The sequence below is a fragment of the Eutrigla gurnardus genome (assembly GCF_963514095.1).
Source record: "Eutrigla gurnardus genome assembly, chromosome: 1".
Taxonomy (NCBI): domain Eukaryota; kingdom Metazoa; phylum Chordata; class Actinopteri; order Perciformes; family Triglidae; genus Eutrigla; species Eutrigla gurnardus.
Genome location: NC_139915.1, coordinates 9692722 through 9712689, shown reverse-complemented (window position 1 = coordinate 9712689; position 19968 = coordinate 9692722). Strand labels below are relative to the sequence as shown.

At 41.6% G+C, this 19968-nt stretch overlaps 1 protein-coding gene across 3 annotated transcripts in view; it reads left to right on the top strand.

Moving 5' to 3' along the window:
- The first annotated feature begins 1181 nt into the window (after positions 1-1181).
- ankrd11 (ankyrin repeat domain 11) overlaps positions 1182-19968 on the top strand; it is a 102658-nt gene continuing 83871 nt past the window's right edge. For all 3 annotated transcript variants that reach the window (XR_014597275.1, XM_084011172.1, XM_084011171.1), the window contains exon 1: positions 1182-1611. The gene's annotated coding sequence lies outside the window, so the exon portion shown is untranslated. The remainder of the gene's footprint in view (positions 1612-19968) is intronic.

Below are 19968 nucleotides of genomic sequence, written 5' to 3'. Positions count from 1 at the left end.
TAATAATAATAATAATAATAATAATAATAATAATAATAATACAAAGATAATAGCAGTTAGGCTATTGTGTTGTGTTGACACTATAGCAATAGTCCAGCAGAGGGCGATATTAGTCCATTGAATATAGCTCTTGATACAGTAAACCTTCAAACGGGTTTAGCAAAAATATAGTTTTAAGATTCAACTGGTCCAAACATATCATGTATTTTGAGATCATGGAACTATGTAACAACGGGATCAACAGTCTGCTGGTTTTCGTTGCGAATGACCTCAGCACGCAATTTTAACGATTAATTTCTCCTCTTTACACCAGCCAGTAACATCAGCCTGTGAGGTTGGGACTGTTGGAGTAAAACATGTAGAGTGTTGCTGCCCCACGTATCCCTTGTAGCTGTTGTAAAGTATCAAGGCAATCGTGGGGTCGTGGGAAGCGACGTGTACGGGTCAGTTTGAGTGACATAATACTTAAACCAATGAGAGTATAGAAATGATCTCTTAACCAATGGTAACCTTCGTTTCATCCACTAGCGTATCATTTCGACCATAGGTGCGTTAAGTTTGATCACCAGCATACTCCGCTTTTCTGTCTCCTCTGACCCGCACTCTGTCTTTGATATCTGACCCATCCAATGCAATCAAAACTTACGTTTTAGTAATATAATTAACATAATACTGTATGAATACAGTCTGTGACAGTACGCTCATGATACGTGCGTTGGTCATTACCGGCATTTAGTTTACCATTAATGTGAATTCCTGAGTTATCAGCTTTACAAAATGCTTTCAAAATAGTCAGTGTACCTGACGCAGTACGCACTAACGTTTAGATTTCAAGTGACCTATATCTGAATACGTAAACAACGAGTCGGAAAAAAGATATTTATGTTTTTAGAAATGTACAAAACGAGTGCATCCAATGCCCGTACTCCATTTCCTTTCCTTCGGTCTCCAATTATATAATGGAGTGTGGTGTCTTGCGTTTGAAACTGTGAACTGCAGTCAGCCACGTTGGAGCCCTGCTTGTGTTTATTCTAAAGCGAGAACAGGATGCTGGGTGGATCCAAAATGGCGTCTGTTTCATCTTGGTTGGGGAGACGGTATCCGCCCACAGCGCCATGGCCAATCAGGATGCTCGTTTCTTCTCGAAGCGTTTCCGTCCCTAGCGTCCACACACCGAAGTCAAAGGCCGCTCGAAAAACGCTCGAATGGGTTAGCGGAGAGGATTAAACCGAAACAAAATATGCTCTTTTGTTGGTTTACGTTCGTCCAAGCAAGCCTGCTTTTGCACAAATGGAGTTTTAAAGGTTCGGAGTGTGCGGTGACGATGAAATAGCTACGACATAAACGAGCTTTCTTGGATATTTTAGTCTTTTTTCTTTGGACGTGTGTTTATTGGTCTACATGGTTTTAACAAGCTAGCGTTAGCTTCGATTCCACTGAGCTGCTTTCGAGCTGCGATGGTCGTCGAGAGTTTATGCGGATGTCTCCGGGCCAGTCTGTACTGAACCAACGGCAACAAATGGGACCATCAAGCATCGGCCGAAAACATCGCGGCATTGACTAAACATTACATATTCAGATATCTATTTGAATTTGTGGGAATTCAGGCAGGTAAGACGCATTTTTACTGCCCCTGTGTAGCTAACGCATTAACAACAACAACAAACTGACTTGCTGCCCCCGTGGTTAACTCGGGTTGATGTGTGTTGCGACAAAGGTCAACTTGCAATATCTTAATTTATTTAGGATTTGAAAGCATTGGACATGTACATCGAGGCTATATGGAATTGGTTTTGTTTTCACTAGAAATGCACAACTATTTTTAGTACGTTGCTCTGCTTCTTGAATGTATAGAATTTCTCTGGTCACAGCTGTTAAAATGCTAATTTTAAAAAGGCATTAACTTCGTGTACTACACACTGAGGTAACGCAAGCTCTTAATTGTTTTATCTAATTGAAGTCGGCCGTGGTACGTTAAATAATGGCACATTGTTTGCCATTAAAACAAATGTAGATTACATTTAAATGTTTTGAGTAAGCAACTAGTGCTGCATACATCCATGGCATACACGCACGTATGCGTAAATGCATATGAACAGTTCAGTCTTCTGCGTGTTTTGGGAAGCTTGTCTTGGAAGCAAACATTAATTAGTGTACACTGTCCATCCACAGTAAGGGCCATTGGTAACACAACATAATAACATACGGATGTTTACCTATTTTGCCCTGTCGCAATAGTGTTCCTTGTTGCAATGTTGTACTTTGTTTGGCAGTTGATCTAAAGCAATACCAGTTTACCTGTTCTTCCAGTTAAGTCTGCACACACAACGTCATAAATTCCAGTCTTGAAGCCATGTCCTGTCCATTTGCTGACATGTACCAGCACTAAAGCAAAATGGATGTTACAAGCCTGTCTATTAGGAAATCAATTCATTGGTTTGTCAGAACTACAGTCCACGAAGAAAACGTGTGTGCTTTGTAGTACTATTTAAAGGACAGTGTTTTGAATTTCCCACAGGCTATCTGGATTAATCAGGAAGTGTCTATAGTTAGTAGACTATCAGTGGAATGTGTGAATGGATAACTGGTACAATTACCTAAGGTAGTTCAGTGGCGTGCCTGTGTTTTCTGTGTGAAATAACACGTAACGGAGTTGCACAACATGGTGGGATTTGAGATGAGCTGTAGAGGAAATGGAACATGGAGGAGAAGCTCTCCACTTTGGTGCAGTACCAATGCTGAGGAAAACACTGCAGTGCCGCTGGTGGTGTTTTCCACCAAGATACTGAGAGTGTTTTAGCTTGTTGGGGCGTTCATGTTGACTACACTGCAGAGGCAGTGATGCATATCTCTGTCTCCCTTGAGCCTGCGTAGGTCCTATTTCTCTGTACTATAGTTAAAGCCTCAAATGGTATTACGTGCCATATCCTGTTATACATGAAGATTAGGAGGTGTGGGATTTAATTACAATCGAGACATTTTTGCAGAGTTCTCACCAAATTTGATCTCCAATACATTACCAAGTATCTGATGTGTTTATATTTTGACTGTAAGAACGTCACACACAGAATGACAGTCATTAAACTCCAGTTTCTCTTCAACACGTGAGCTGTAATCGGTGGTCTGTAAATCCTTTTGATATTAGTTTATTGATATTAGTTTTTTGTTCTTTGACACTAGGCTATACACACATTTTCCCAGATCTGTTGTGTAGTGACACTTGTATGACTTATTATTTATTGTTACTTTTATTATAGCGAATATAAGACGGTGAGACCTATATTGGTGTGTTTTTTTATCTAATTCCAACACAATACTCCTTGGTACTCTTGATCTGTGTGTCCCATCGGGTTCCCATTGGTGACGGTTAGATTTTGCCCCTGTTCCTATATGTAGTACCAGATAATCAAACCATGCCCTCTGCTTGTTACAAGATATGGGGTTCCGCTGGGATCAGAAAGATCATGAGCTGTGATTGTAGCTTGAGGTTGCACATTTTGTATTATAGAAAGACATGCAACATTTAATCTTTTCAGACTCCATTAATGGTCATTTAATCCAGATGCAGGGGATTTGCTGGTACCACACCACAGTTGCCTATCTCATTCTTGGTTAGTCTACCATGTATCCTCTTTGACTAAAAGGTTAAGTTGAAGATGAACATTTTTACCCACACTGATGGTAAAAACACGAACCATGGAAGCGAGAGAACAAGACACTTTTGGTTACTGAGTTTGGGTGGCTCGACATTAACAGTTGCACAGGATGTTTATTATGGCCAAGTTGAAAGATTACCTGTCAGAATCACTAAATAACACTGTGCACAAGTAGTGTTATTACCGTTGATCGCAAATGAAGGTACAGATGGCATTGAAAGATGAAAAGCATATCAGTGATGATGAACACGAGAAAAAAAATCAGATGCAGACAGCACTGCAGTAGGTGCACAGTGGATACCATTCCTCAGGATATGACTCTGCAGATTTACATTCTGGCAGCTTGGTTTACTATGTCTTCATAAATGACCACAACAGTCAATCTGCAGAATGACTTGTAGGTCATTTTCTGCCTATTGTAATTCCCTAAATGACTGCAAATGTATCATATCCGCTGCTGTCAGTTTTACTGTCTTTTTAGAGAAACTAGACTACATTCTTTGTGAAATCCATTGTCTGTTCACCATCTAACATTTGTCAGTGAAATTTGGCTTGTAATTTACACAGGAACATTATAGTTAAAAGTAATTACAATATGACAACCAATCTGTCATCCTTGGAAACCAAAAGCTGACTGTTGGTCGCCAGCCTGGCAATTAGGGATGAATATCGATATAATTGATACCAATATCGATACTGATACGTCTTATTGATACTACTGCTGTGCAGTTGGTCATTTTTTAATGTTATGAGTCCCTGGGACCCACAGGTGGTGATTTGGATTTCTCCTTTTCTTTTAACGAAAACATTGCAAGCTTGTGTTCCATTAAATTCATTGGTATTCATTACATTTTGACTATTATTTGGGGAGCTGGAGATGGGCTCTGATCATTCGTATGCTAGATATCTGGAATGTGCCTATGATGCATCAGTGTCTATGATGCATCAGTGAGCCTCTCGACTTTGCCTAAAAACGCATATTGCTCGAGCACCGAACTGCCTCCGGTTTTTCCGCAGGTTTCTTTTTCTTGGCAAGCACTTAACACCGGTTGTGGCGTGTGACTTGCCAGAAGAGGTCAAATAATGAAATTAAAGATGAATGATTTAGGCTATAGGCTAAATCACTCATATTTAACTATTTTAAATTGCTGTTTGTTTTTTGACGCAAGTTAGATGTTGTGTTTACTTAAGACTTAAGGTGGTTTCAGTTTCAGAACATTTACTGTTTTCATATCATTGCAAATTGTGAACCTTTCATAAAATATGTTTTGTTTGTCTCCATCTCTTCTTCACTCTGACAACATGTTGTGTGCATGGCTGTCTTGGCTGCTGTGTTCTGATGTAAAACTCAATCATGTAGCACACATATAAATCTGGCTTGAAAAAACAAATAGTCCATAATGTTTCTCAATTTCGTTGTGCGCCTTTTGCGTCTATACACAGTTATGAGCATGCTTAAACGACACCTTTTATATTTGTTCCATTACTTGACATACTTGTTTAAGTAAATACTGCTAGCCTTGTTTGAGTCTCTAGGTGTGAGCAGTAATTATGCAGATATTTCAGAGCTAAGGAACTTAGCGTTTTTTGTTGTTGTTTTTGTTTATATATCAGTGGCCATAAGGGGAAAAAGTCAGTGACACCTTTTCTGCCTTAATGTCTTCTTATAAGATCTATTATACAGCCTAATCAGATGCTTATGTGGCTGATATAGTATGCAGCACATTTTGCAATTTATCCTTGAAAATCGCTGAGGAACATTCTCTGCGTCCACAATTTAAAGAATACACAGCTAGTTGTGCTAGTATTAAGTGGGGAAAAGAAGCCTTTAGCTGCAACTCCAGCACCCACTCTGCCTGCCCTCTGTCCATACACTCTCCCCTCCCCCTCTTGTGCCGAGTGTGGTCCTTTTAGGTAAACAAGCATGGCTACTCCTGTTTCTTGCCTCTCTTTGTCTGTATTTGCCTTTCTTTTTCTCCCTCTCTCTCTGTCTTGGTTTGTCTCTCACTCCCATCTCTTCCTCCCCATTTGAATTGTGTAAATCTTTTATAACTGCTGTTCTACCAGCACAATCTCTGCGGATACTCAAATGGCATCTGAAGCCCTTTGAAATTCAGCCTAGTCCTTTGCCCCCTCCTTTATCCTTGAAGCAAAATGGAACAAAATGGCGGGCCCCAATCCTGCTGTTTCCCTCAGGGACTGTGGAGCCTCATTTTGGGGTTTAGGAGGTCCTGGTGGTTGATGGCATCTTTAACTCGAGTTAGGTTGTGCTTACTTCTTAGCCTTCCACAGCACTGCTCTTGATAATATTTTCTCTTCCCGGAGTGTCATGCACATCAAAGGGAAAGGATCTCTATTCTGGCATGCTGCTGCTTCTCTGAAATGTGCTTTTTACAGACTTGGCTTTAATCTCTCTGATCGAAGCTTGGAAGAGGAATGTTTCTGTGGTCTCGTTTTTAAGGGAAACTTAATGATATGCTTGATTACATTTTCAGGTATGCAAAACATTTCAAAACTCCACACAGAAGTAGACTCCTAGAATTTGATATGTTTAGCCATTCTGGCATAAATAGGCTGACATTACAACATGGGCTGATCATTGGCTTATCTAGTTTGCCACATTGGATGAAAGTATTCAAAATCCACTGATAAGATTCATGTTTCTTTCAGTAAGGTCCGTAAACGTAGGCTTATTTGAAGATTTATGTAAACAGGAGCTTGGATTCGTAGAGCTTGGTCTGGGTGTGCATTCTGACTGAGGGCACACTCGCACTAGAGCCAGTTGATCCGTACCATGCCTCGGCCCAATTGCCCCCCGACCCCCTGTCCCCCGCCGGTTTGCACTCTCACTGCCCCAAGCCCAAGCCTAGGCCCTATTGCCTCTTGTACATATGTCATTACGTTGTAATACGACACATGGCTGTACGTAGTTTCCAAGAAGCACGGTCCCAAAGTCATCAAAATAGAGAAAAACACTGAGAACATGACTGCAGCTTTACAAGTGTGCACATATTTCTAGTGAATACCCCACCTGCATCAGAGCATGCGAGCGGAGCTGAGCGGGAGGGCAGCGAGAGCAGAGCATTTTTTAAAAGGATAGAATTCTGCTCCGATACTGCTCACGCCATGAGTCTGATGCCCAAGCCCAACCCAGAATTCCTGCTGTGTCCTACACAGTCATCAACAGTATTTTCAGTCATAAATCGGCTCGATAGCAGGGGCCAATCCGAGTTGAACACTGAGCGGCAGCCTATCGATAATAGCCTACGTCTACGCCGGGGCACGAAGAAGCATACTGTTCTGAACGGAACAGAGCACTCGCACTAGTCAAACAATCCGGATTTAGACTCAATCGTGCTGAGGTGGGGAACTGATGGCATAGTGTCAGTGCGCCCTGAGATATCTACACTTTTCCTGACATGCTGAATACCCTAAATAAGGCTGGGCAGTATAGCCATCTCATTTTGACAATGTGATATGAGACTCGAGACCGTCTTAGATTTTGGACATCATAATATGACACAAGTGTGTCTTTTACTGTTCTAGCTGTTCTATTATTATCCCTTCCCCACATACTCATTATATTCGTATTACTGATGGTTATTTATCAAAAATCTCATTGTTTGGATATTTTGCCAATGCACCAATAGTGACTCCTACAATATAATTGCAATATCAAGGTATCTGGTCAAAAGTATCTTCATTTATATCACCCAGCACTAATCCCAAAGACATTTTGGATTTGTTCCCTTATAATCATCCTCTTTTAGTAGTCGTTTTATTGGTTAATATATTTTGCTTAGACATACTAAGATTGAATTTCCAGATTGATGACTCGACAGTTTATCTTAAGGAAGAGTTATAATAGGCGAATGTCTTGGCTATAAAAATCTCCTTTGCATTCTTCTTCTTTTTCCACACCGATAGTAGAAGAGTAACGCTATTAGGCACATGGCTGTGTGCCTCTGTCTGGGCAGGCATGAATTAGGGGTGGTGCAAACCTGGAAACAACAGTTGGTGTTTTGATTGGATGTGCTTGAGCAGGCGGCTGCATTGGATGATGTATTATCCATACGTGGCATGAGAAATGTTCTGAGGTTAGTTGGCCAGGTCTGGGAGCTGATGGCAGAGACCGTCTGTGTGATGTGTCCCTCTGGGGTAGGCTGTTCTGGGCTGCTTAGCCTGTTGCTGACACACAGGGAAAAAGACAAGACAGGCTTGCTTGCCTGGACTCATTTACCTTTTCCCTTTTCCTCCTCAATCTTGAGAGCCTTTTTTAAAAGGTTTTCCTTGCCTATCTAAAGCTTAAGTGGCCCGCACATGTTTTTGAAACCCTCCCAATAAGCTGAGTTTAAAAAATTGCATCAGAAATGACCCAATTCTTTATTCTACATTTTTTTGTTAATGCTACTTTTTGTAGCAATTGTGTGAGGCCTGAATTGTGACCATTGCAGTTGTTTGTCAGATCTGTTTTACCGGGTGAATTGATTTGGGTAAGGACAGGTTTGGCTTTTCCTTTTTGTGCTGCCTATGTGTGGTGTACTGATGGCAGAAGACCACACCACCAGTACCGATGACCTTTTATTGGCCATCAGAAACCTCATTTGTCGGAGTGCCCTAGCATTGAAGCTTCATATAGCATTGTTGTTAAACAATCTTGATTACACATTATTACTGTTACTGAACTGAAACAATATTAATTATTGCCCCGTCTGATAGTTTTCCCCCCTTTGCTCACACACCATCTTGAAGGAGTAATGTAAAATTCATGGTAAGCGCAATGTGTGGATGCAGTTTTGGTTTCCTCATTGCTGTAGAGGTGGAACAGGGACTTGTGTCCTGTCCATAACCAACCTTTGTCACCCTCCGGTAAATAAAATATGTCTTGGATTTTTTTGCCACTTTGAGAAATTGCTTCATGCCTGACTAGTGTTGGGCTCAGAGGCAGACAACTTTTATCAGTTTTCTTTAAGCCCTCTTGTGCCCAGCTGTCACCTTCCTGTTGGGCATAAGCTATAAGTTCAGAGAAGGGGTAAGGGTGTTGTTGGGTGGGGGAGGGTAGGGGTGGTGTGGCCTGGCTGAATCTCAATCACCAAGGCCCTTCAGCAGGGCTGGCCTTTTGATGGGCCAGCTGCAGCCATTCATCCACCCATTTACATTGAAATGCAACAACAGGAAGGGGGAGGGGAGGGCTGTGGGGAGATGGGCCTCTGTGCCTGAGCGGGTGGGATGTGAATGAAAAGCAAAGGCATACCTAAATACCAAAGAGATGAGGTCCGTCAGTCGGGGCCCATGCCCCTGCTCACCAACACATGCAGCCATACTTTGTTTTCCCCTCAGCATGCTGTGGGGCAGTATACTCAACACAAAGCATCTAAGCCCCTTTTGACCAATACATGCATTTTCCCCACTCAGCTCTTTTCTGTCTTTACTGCCAGGCTGGTGGCTATAAAGAGGTTGTGATTCATCCCACTGTCCATTTAAACGGCACTCTACTGTTGGACCCATTGTTGATGCTGCTTTTTGTACTTTGCCTTCTTCATATGTTGTGGGTTATTGCCTTCAGACAGATGATTTACTTGCGTGAATTCTTTATCAAAGCTTATTTACATAGCCTGTATGGGTTGTGGTGTTTCCTGTACTTGTTCCTGGCTTGCTGTAATTGAGGTCGTAATTGTGCTATTGGCTGGTAGAGAAGTCTGTTCTGTAACTCAGAGGCTTCATACACAAACTGTAGTTTGTTACAAATGAGGCCAGTGTGTAATTCTTTTGAGTTCATCCAACTTTCTAGGATAACTTGTCCTCAGAGGTGGGCATGTGACGATTATTGAGAGGCATTTTGGGCAATGGATTAGGGTGCGCTCACACTCTGTAACTCTGTAACGTACCATAGCACGATTGTCCCCCTTCCCTTCTCCCCCGCCGGTCTGCACTTAGATTGCTCCAGGCCCAAACAGGTGTCAGAACGATAACCTCTTGTACACACGCTATCACGTCGTAATATGACACACGCATGACTGTAGGCACACCTCATCAGCAGTGAGCGGAATGCAAGCACGCAATCAGTTTGGGTCCAGTTCTGCTCTGGTACCACTCACACCGCAAGTCTGAAGCATGCCCAAGCCAGACCCAGAATCCACCTGTGTCTTGCACAGTCATAACAGTATTTTCAGTCAAAAATCTGCTCGATAGAGGGATACAATCTGAGATCGCACTGAGCGATAATGAATAACGGTTTATCGACTATAGCCTAGGTCATGACCACTTTGCCTACCCAAGCATGTGCTCGTGCGTGGAACTGTGCCGAAGCACACCCCTTCCAACCGTGCCAGTGATTAACTTTAGGGCTCAATCATGCTTGGGCATGTATGGATTGCCTAGTGTGAGTGCACCCTTAAGAGTTATATTTGATGCAGCATTAGCACTGCATCAAATATGCAACCTTTACTAGTAATTTGTATTGTATTTTTTATATTGTGAAGCATACGTGGAGCAGTAATATAGACGTCATGAAGTGGATGTGGACATGATTCATTTCTGATTTTTAACAACAAAAGACAAACCATACAAGGGAGGCTGTGGTAAGAAACGGATTGGGAAGTTGAATCTGTTGATTTTTTTTTGCTACATCACAACATCATCTAGCAAAAATACTGTTTCTGCTTTTCAGATATTTTCAAGCTAAATCCATTCAGGTAGAACACTTTATAATATAAATGGCATAAATCTACTGTTTACTTGTGATCATTGAGATGGTGGATATATCATTGTGAGAACTGATTTGAACTGAAGCTGTGAGATTTCAGAATTGAAATACTGTCTCATTATTATGCAGCTGTGCTGTGTTTTGTCTCTTGATACAACTTCAAACTGTTGGGTCAATCACTTAAACTGCAACTGCTGGCTCATTTTTCATCTTTTCACTGGAGTAAAAATCCCACACCAACGAATCCCCTTGCAGTTTGCTTGCTGACCTAAGCACAAAAGCTAATGTGAGGCGAGGCACCAACTAGTTTTATCATTGCAACACATCTCATATTCAGCAAAGCTTTTGTTTTAATGTTGGCCTGGAGTGACACTTTCTTGTTTCATGAGCGTTTCACGGAGCGTGAGAGGGGAATGTCGGCCCTCTAACAGTAATGGCATCTCCCAGCTGACATTGGGCGAAGGCAGGGTACACCCTGGACAGGTTGTGAACACATGTCAACGTTATAATTTATCTTCACCCAATACTCAATACAATTTTTACTGTGTTAAGCTTGAACGCACAAGCATGCAAGTCACTGTAACCTCTGCTACGTTAGATTTTCAGCTCTGGGCTGTCGGGAGATGAACCGGTAACTGCAGTTACTCTGAGCAGTATGCCTAGGAATTAATTACAATAATGTCTTTTACGTTTGTTCCTCCATGGTTTATTTAGGACTTGCTCATATAAAAAAAGAGCAAATATGTTTTTCACTCATGCCAACAAAGTTTGTGTGTGGCTTCGATGTTACTGTCTGTGTTGCTGTCTGCCGGAGTAAAACTATCATCATACTTCCTAAGAACATTCTACAAAAAAGTTGAAAATAACTATGTTATATATGCCTTAATCCTTTTCTTGGTGCATGCATAGGAATTAGGCTAGCTTGTGTATTTAACCAGAGCAGTTAGCAGGGAGTGGAAAATCACATCTTCAGTCAGCCTGCACAGGGACTTTCCCTCGTGAATATGTGGCAGTCCAGAGCCCTTCTTAAAGCTACAGGCCAGTATGCGTTTGGCGCTTGCGTCAAGGCCTGTGCATTCACATTGTATCCCTGTGTCTCACACTGTGAAAACACTTCACTGAATTATTTGTTTTGCCCAGAAAGGAAGCAGTCTAAAGAGGAAGTGGAAAATAGGAGAAGAGGAAACATAGAAGAAATAGAGGCCATTAAGTTGGCCCAGAGCTACCAATAATCTTTCCAGCATTTCACTGTTTGTGTCTGCCAAGGCTTGGAATAGTCACAGATCTCTGATTGGTTGACTAGAGTTTACCAGACACTGATCTTTAAAGTTCTTTGGGTACTAGAACCTTCTTCCCTATAAATACACTGCCTTGTTTTTGTGCCCATCTCTGTGTTTGTGTGGGTGCGTGTGTGTGCCTATGTCACTCATACTCCCTGCAGTGAGTCTTTTTATAGAAACAGCAGCCAGCAGTGTAATCTCTGGTGTGGATGTAGGACAGTCTTTTATTCTTCCTCATTACTTATGCAAAGCCAGTACACTCACATAATCACTGCATAGCCTGTTTGAATGTACAGTTTTCTTATAAAAGAGTAAGCAGTGAAAGGATCATAGAAATGTATTTTCATTTTTTCTGTGAAACAAATTTGTTATAATTGTTTGCAGCTGGTATTGTTTTCACATTGTGTGTCTGCTTGTGTGTCACCATCATATGTACGGGCCAAAGAAGCGGAAGAGTACTTTGCCAGGTGTTAGTAGTGTTGCAACCATGCAAGATACAGCCACCAAACTGCCAACGTAGCATCATGACTTTTCGTAAATATACACGCCACTTCCTGTGTTATCTGTACGCAATCCGAGCTATCCGCGTGTGTACATTCTGAGCGAAACGACCCATCACATCCGCGTGTATGTAAACGCCCTTTAGGGTTAGGGTTCGGCATTGATAAACACGCGAAAAGGCGATTGTGCGTAGTGATAACACGCCATAGTGGCATACGAGTTGGCGTGTCATACATACGCTACTTCATGAGATCAGTCTGTATAATGAGTGTCATTTACTTCATCATAAGATCTTTCAACTCAAACATCTTAAGATATGAGTACGAAGTAATCATTGTTCCACACGGACCATTTTTGAGGAAGCCAGGGCGGCATAGTGTGACCATTTTGGGCGCACATGCGACCACAAATCAGTAAAGTGTGGCTAAATATGTTCCTTGGTCGCACCGGTGCTCCTAACATATAACTGGTCCATTTTTGTGTGTAAGGTAATGGTTTTTTCCCCCCCACAGCATACAGAGATGAATCACCACGATCTGAGCCAATCAGAGGTCGAGTAGGTGCGGGCCTTCGTCCCTGATTGGCTCTGACCCTGGTCTCTTCTTCGCTGAATGTTTGTGAGGAAAAGTAATCAGGCGGAGTGAATTGAGCGTCAAAAATGAAGACTACTGTCGATCGTTTTTTCCGTACAGAAAGTTGCTGTGCCCGTAACACCTCCACTCTCACCATAAGATACAGGTCCTCCTGTCTCACTGTCTTTGTCCGAGCCGGTGTCGCGAACCGGGCGGTGCGGTCGGGCGTAGTTTTAAGAACCGGTCGTTTGATTCGGTCTCCGGTTCGCCGTGGCTGGGCCAACATTATGCAGTACGACCAGAGCCAGGCGGGGAACGCTGCCTTTACTGCCGGAGTGTCGTCGTTCAGAATCGTCAAAAAAGCACCAGAAACACAACCGGTACTGGGACAGGTTCGCGGTGGGCCGAGCAGCCCTCCTTGCAGCGTCTTAGCAGCTGAGGAGTCAGAAATTATAACATTTTACACTGCTTATAATATCACCAAAGATGAGCATTTTAAGTTTATTTTTAAACGATTTAGGTTATTTTGATTTCTTGTTTGTGTTGAGATTTAAATAATGAAAAAACATTTATCTTTAGGGGTTTTTTTTCTTTCTTTTTTTTCTTATCTTTATTCCTGTTTATAGTCATTGACCAAATGTGTTAAGATATTAACAGTGTGTATGGGAACTTTATACAATGTTAATTTTGTATCCGATTAATCGATGGAATAATCAGTAGTATTACTCAATTACAAAAAAGATTCGAAAGCTGCAGCCCTAGCCATGCGGCTCCACATTTTTAGAAATAAATATTCCTTTGCAGAAGGTTTCAATATTGAGTAAGTATTTCAAGATTCTTTATACATTTTTGTTGTGACTTGGCACCATATTTTCGTAGCTGATCGATTGAGTTGGTAGAGCAGGCTGACACTGTTTCTGTCTTGTTGCTGGTTGACTTTTCAGACAAACTTTATGCCTAGCTCCGTCATCACAATACTGTTTTTAGCCGTTTGCCGCTAGCGTAATGATAACTCAACAGATTTAACCATTAAAACTTAAATGCTGTTGAAGATCCCCATAAAGACCGTGGTGTCGGTCTTTATGATGCTTCACCAATGTTGTTTTGCTACTCAACTTCATCGACACTACATTAGCATTAATAAAATGGAGAGGCTGTTTTGAATGAAATAGTTTTGACTCAATTCGTCCCCTGATCAATATCATCTGATGTACATATACAGGTACTTGTGTTTTCATCTTTATTTAATATCGTGATATCGTGATACATATCGTATCGTGACCAAGGCTCCAGAGTGCGACCATTTTGGTCGCATATGCGACCAAAATTTTTATGAGTGCGACTGAAAAAAATTGTAAGTCGCACTGGTGCACCTAACGCTGCTCGGGTGAAAAAAAAAATCATAAGCGCAGCATCTCTTTATGTTCTCCTGACGGTATCGTGGTCTAAACCAATAAGAGACAGAGCTCGGGCGGGTCCTTGCCTCTGATTGGCTGTGGTCCTTTTCACTGCTGTAAATTGTGTCAGTTCGAAAATGCGAGCGAGCAGAGCAGGTACTCTGAGCGCTTCGACAATGAGCGCTGAGCGCCTCGATTTTCTTTGAAAATGAAGAGAGGCAGAAAGCCGGGCCCCGAGACTAATTAAAAAGCCCAAAAATATGCCTTCAGACAGGACTGGTTGAAGCAATTTCCCTGGCTGATGTACGATGAAGAAAGGGACTCAATGCACTGCATTTATTGTCGGGAGTGTGGTCAGCATTTGGCCGGTAATAGTGCGTTTGTGGAAGAGTCAACAACATTTCGCATCGAGACATTGAAAAAGCGCAATATGTCCAAAAAGCATACTACATGCCGTGATAAGTGTGTTAATAAAGTGGCCCCTCATCCAGCTGCATTTCAGCGTCAGGCTGTATCAATCACGTCCGCTGAGGAATCTGAAATGATTATAAAATTCAACGTCGCATACAATATTGCAAAGGAGGAGTTGCCGTTCACTAAATTTAAGTCCGAAATTATTCTGATGAAAAAAATGCCGACACACTAAAGAACAAGACAGCTGCGGAGGTTGGAAACGCCACGTACACGTCATTCATGACTGACGGCGACACAGACGTCTCTACGAAGGAGTGCGTTATTGTCTACTGCTGCATTTTGCATAAAGGGAGGCCGGTCAACATGTTAATTGGACATGTCGTGTGGAGCATGGACACGCACAGTGTTTGAAGGCCCACATTACAGCATGAGACATCATGAATAGGAAATTGTATAGTAGCCTATTCATAATATTATTATTAAAAATGAATAGCCTAAAAATATAATTAGGCTAGGCTAAGATCACATAAACAGTTTTCCATTTGCAATCTATAGACTAGTGACCTGTATGATCTTTTTATTCTTGAGGAATTTATGCTGCCACAAAGCAAGCATTTACTGCGCTTGGGCATCAGTGTGCAGATTGGCTGGAGAAAACGGTTCCTCTGGGTGCTGATGGTGCTGCAGTTAACCTAGGCCATAAGGGGGTGTCATTATGTAAAAGGAGAGCGATAAAAAGGTGACTTTTTGGCGTTAAAGGCGACGCGATGAAAAATGTGGGTGCACCTAAATTTTGTGCTGGTGCACCTAAAAAAAAAAGTTAGGCGCACCAGTGCAACCAATGCAAAAAGTTAGTCTGGAGCCCTGGTGACCAAAGTTATCGTATCGTGAGGTTCTTGCCAATACTCACCCCTACTTGTATCGTAAATACTTCCAAACGGCACTTTTGGTTTGTTCATTTTCTACCAAAACTGGTAGTGAATGCCCTCCAGCAGCAGGACTAGCTGTGTTCAGTCAGCTCAGTGTTGTTAACGTTAACTAGCGTTCATGTGTTCAGTTGCTAGTGAGAGACGTAGCTGTGTAGCAGCGGCTTTGCTGAGTGAAGTTCCACGTTTTGGACAAGGTGGAAGCGGCAAAAGTATCGATACTTTTGCAAGTTAGTATCTAATCCAATACTAACTTTTAGTATCAATTATTTTCTGGGTATCAATTTTTTTTTTTGACAACCCTTCCTGCCAGCCCTGCATACTTTTCCTGCATGCGTCCGTTGATTTATGCAGATGTGGTAAAGAAGATACACTCTGCTATCATGTTTTCATCATATCAACCTCTGTGATTCTTGGACAGATTGGATTGTCGGCTGACCCCGGCCCTGTGGTGCACTGTTATGCTGCTCTCTCACACACTTGGCTCAACTCTCCACTTGTCCTCCCCCCCCTCTCTCTCTCACACACACACACACACACACACACACACTCACACCACTGTTCTCTCTGCACTTCTGCTTCCACTTTCTCTCTGCCACATTTTCCTGTCCATCTTTACATCTCAGCAGAATGCACAGCAGTATGCTTGAATACTGCATCCTCATATGTTCGTCTCCCCCATTTTCTGTCGGTCTCCTCCCCCATCTCACCGCTATGCAGTAGCCCTGTTTCCTCAAGAAGCACTGCTTGCAGGAAGCTAAGGGCGTTGGACCTAACTGATTGCCTTGTTTCCTCCTTTGACAAAAATCTTAATAAACTGCGCACTTACCAACAGCTTTTAGTATGCTGCATTTGTGTAAAGTAAGAGAGGATCATTTCCCATGCCTTCTCTGTCCCAAATGCAGGTACTTTTTCCCTCTGATAGTAGATTCTGATGTCTAATATAAAAGTGTGCAGATGGGATTTATTATCGTTATGTGACTGAATGGTGAACTGAATGATTTACTATAGATTCAAAAAGGAAATGGGTAGATATTCGTGTCCCATTTGGCCAGAAAATGGGATTGTGCTCTACCAAAACATACATCATATTTGAATGTGTACTTACAAGCCAACTGTATCTTGTGTCATAATACTACCTCTACTGTTCTGATATCCTCGTGTAAATTGCATTTTTTTTGTTTAAAAGTATGTAGTAGTAGGCATTTCACCGCAGCCGTCTGCCCTAGTGTGCATATGGCTGCAGTTGTACCTCCACAGAAGAAAGTGGGGAGAGTTGTCTCTTGCTTTTCATCTGTGAGATCAAAGCCCTCTGCAGCAGACTCTCGTGTGAAAAAAAAACAACAAGCATGACACTCATACTCACTCAATGCAACTCTTCATTGGGTTGTATTGTATTAACATACGCATAACCGCAGACTGCTGTAGCCTTTCCCCCACACTAGTAGTTTCACACTGCTTTAATTCATACACACCCTGCTCTGGCATTTAGACAGCTTTCCAATGAGACTGAAATGAGAAATCTCAGAGGGATTCAGGAGTGTTTTTGGGGGGCTCAACCCTGTCAAAATTGAGAAGAGGGAAACTGATAGTCAAGCCCAGCAGAATACAGGGAAGGTCTGAAATGGATCCTTCTCAAGGTGACAGTCGCATCATGCATGATGTGTGTACATTTACTCATGCAGCTAGCACACCTACACTGTGGATCCATACTGTCTGATAAGCATTATGGTCCTGTTAAATCCATATTGTAAAGAGGCATGTTGTATTTTGTAGAACACAGAATTTGCATTGATAGAAATCTGAACTTCACATCCCTATGTGGAGCCGGAGAGCTGAATACAGGATTGAGTATGCGTGGAGAAGATGTGTGTTAAGTGCAGGTTTATATATTAAATGGCAAATTTTAACCGGCTGAGAATTGTGTGGGTGAAGGATGGCCGCAGGCATTCTGAACCAATACTCAAAGTGTTTAGTGGTGTTGGGGCGTGTTTATTTCAATAACATACCATGTGTTGCTTCTCCTCCATTTCCAATATTCAAAGAGCTCAGTTTTTCACTGCAACCATGGCAACAGAAAAATGACAAATGGCAGATCTGAGGAAATGCTCGGATTGTGTGTGAGGCTGAATGACAAGCTTTCTTGATGGAAAGTCAAATCACAGTGTGAGTCAATAGACCAATGGCCTTCAATTACTTTATGAATCCATTAAAAAAAACTGAATTAGAGATGCTATTTTTGCAAATTCTTTAGGCTGTTCAAAAAAATGTCAACGATTTTCTTTTTTTTTTCGTAAATTCGTAATTGACAGCAAGCCTCCAGACAAACTTTTCAGCTTCGTCCCAGAACCTTCCCCACAAAAATAAACCATGCCAGTCACTGTAACCCATCAATAATTCAATATGTTATCCTTTTACTCTATTATTGTCATCTATAGTAGTTATTTGCATAAAACACATAATGCAAATTATTAAAATAATAAATGATCATGTTATTTACATACTTGTTTTGATTAAAAGCCTTTAAAAAAAAGATTTCTAGGCACAAAATCAGGCTAGCTAGGTTAGCATGTTGTTGCTGGTGCCAACCAATATCGTGATGAATGATGGACTAATCATATTGCCTAATGTGCGCATCAGTGAATAAATGCTTCCACTCCTCAAGTCGCAAGCCAAGTGACCCTATCTTGCTTGCTACCTTTAAAGTGCACCAGCCTCTCTCCTGTTAAGCTGCTCCTTAGTTTTTCTCAGCTTTTCTTCTTTTTTTTTCCATTTCTTGTAACCGTTTAACCCCTTCAGTCAAAATTCCATTGGCAGTTAATGGTTAACCGGTTATTATCGATACAATACCTTATCTATCTGTCTATTCCTAATACACAGCCATTAAGGAAGACAAGCATGCAATAATGGTTGCCGTGAACAAAAGTGAAACTAGCTTTCAACAGCTGTACAAGCCATGAAAGCCATTTGTAATCAAGGAGCAAAATATTACAGTAATGGTATCTTTTTTTAGATCTTTTCTAGGCAGTGTTACTTTACTTATTCAAGATTGAATGATGTAATTGTGTTCTGCTGTGCATTTGTGTTAAGGACATTTGTGGGGAGAAAAAGACTAAAATCCCATGTGTATGTGTTAACCTGAAAATATATCTAAAAATTATTTTAGTCCTCCTGTGTGGGGAAATAAGAATGCTCTTCTACCTGGGTATATTATTATCTATAACACCTGACAAATAGAAATCAGCATAGAGTAACTGGGATGTGCCAATGTAAGAGAGCGAGAAGAATTGCTGCTTTTCTTGCGCATGAACCAGTGTGTTTTTGCTGTAAAATAGGATGCTTGCATATTCTGTTGCAGGGCAGTAAGTCTACCCACATGTTGTTGGCACTGATGTGTAGGTTTCTATGTAAAATAATAGGAGAGGCTGTTTTGATATTTTACAGGCGTGTGGGTTTTGGACCCAATATGCAGCCTATATTTTAAGCTTGCAGTGTTGCAGGTTCAGTGTGTGAAATGGTCACATGTGACATCAACAGTACTATCTTATAACTACTGTTTGGTGGCATTGCTTTTATCATTTCAACTGCAAGATTTTGAGTGCAGAAACTTCCCCCGCCTGCATTCTCATGTTTTGTCCATGCAGAAGTTTTGCTATAATAACACAACTCTAAGTGCTACATGTTTATTCACAATGCACATTTTCATAATATTTGAAAGAGCAGAAATGAAAGCTCTACTTTCAAATAAACATGGACCTCAATCATTTTGTAGTGTGGTTGAGTGTTGTCCTCAATATAGAAGTTCTACTCATCAGAGTAAGCATAATCATTTTCTAAAATGGAAATCTGCGAGAAGGTGTATTGCAGGGATGCAACGGTTCTCAATATAATATTGAACAGCACGGTATGCCATGCACGGTTCAACACGCACTTATGAATTGAGGTATTTTCGGGTTTTGCCAATAACATTTCAGGTAATTTCACGTCCTTGTATTTCTCTCTGAATTGGCTATGTCGGAGCTTTAGAGGAGCTCTTGAACGCAGCATGTGTTCACGTGCTGCGATGGCGAAACGCCTTGGTGCCGATTAATTATCCAATGTCCTGTAAGCAGGACAGCTGAGCAGGTAACACCGTCAGTTAAAAAAACAATTGTCTCTTGCTGATGCCTTCCAACAAGCCTATTTTATCAGTGTAGAAAAAGACCACACTCTCTCTATGCATTGTTCTTGAGCTAATCTGAAGGCCACATAAAGTCTGGAGGTCTGTAGCGATGGACTCTGCAGAATGTTGGCGACCTCTGTGCACTATGTGCCTCAGCATCCGCTGACCACGTCCGTCATTTTACGTGGCCTACCACTTCTCGGCTGAGTTGCTGTCATTCCCAATCGCTTCCACTTTGTTATAATACAGTTGACTGTGGAATATTTTGGAGCAAGGAAATACAATGTACAATGGTGGAGTATCATTGCTAGATACTGTGCTATTTTGCTCGATTGCACTATCCCCCCCCGCTCC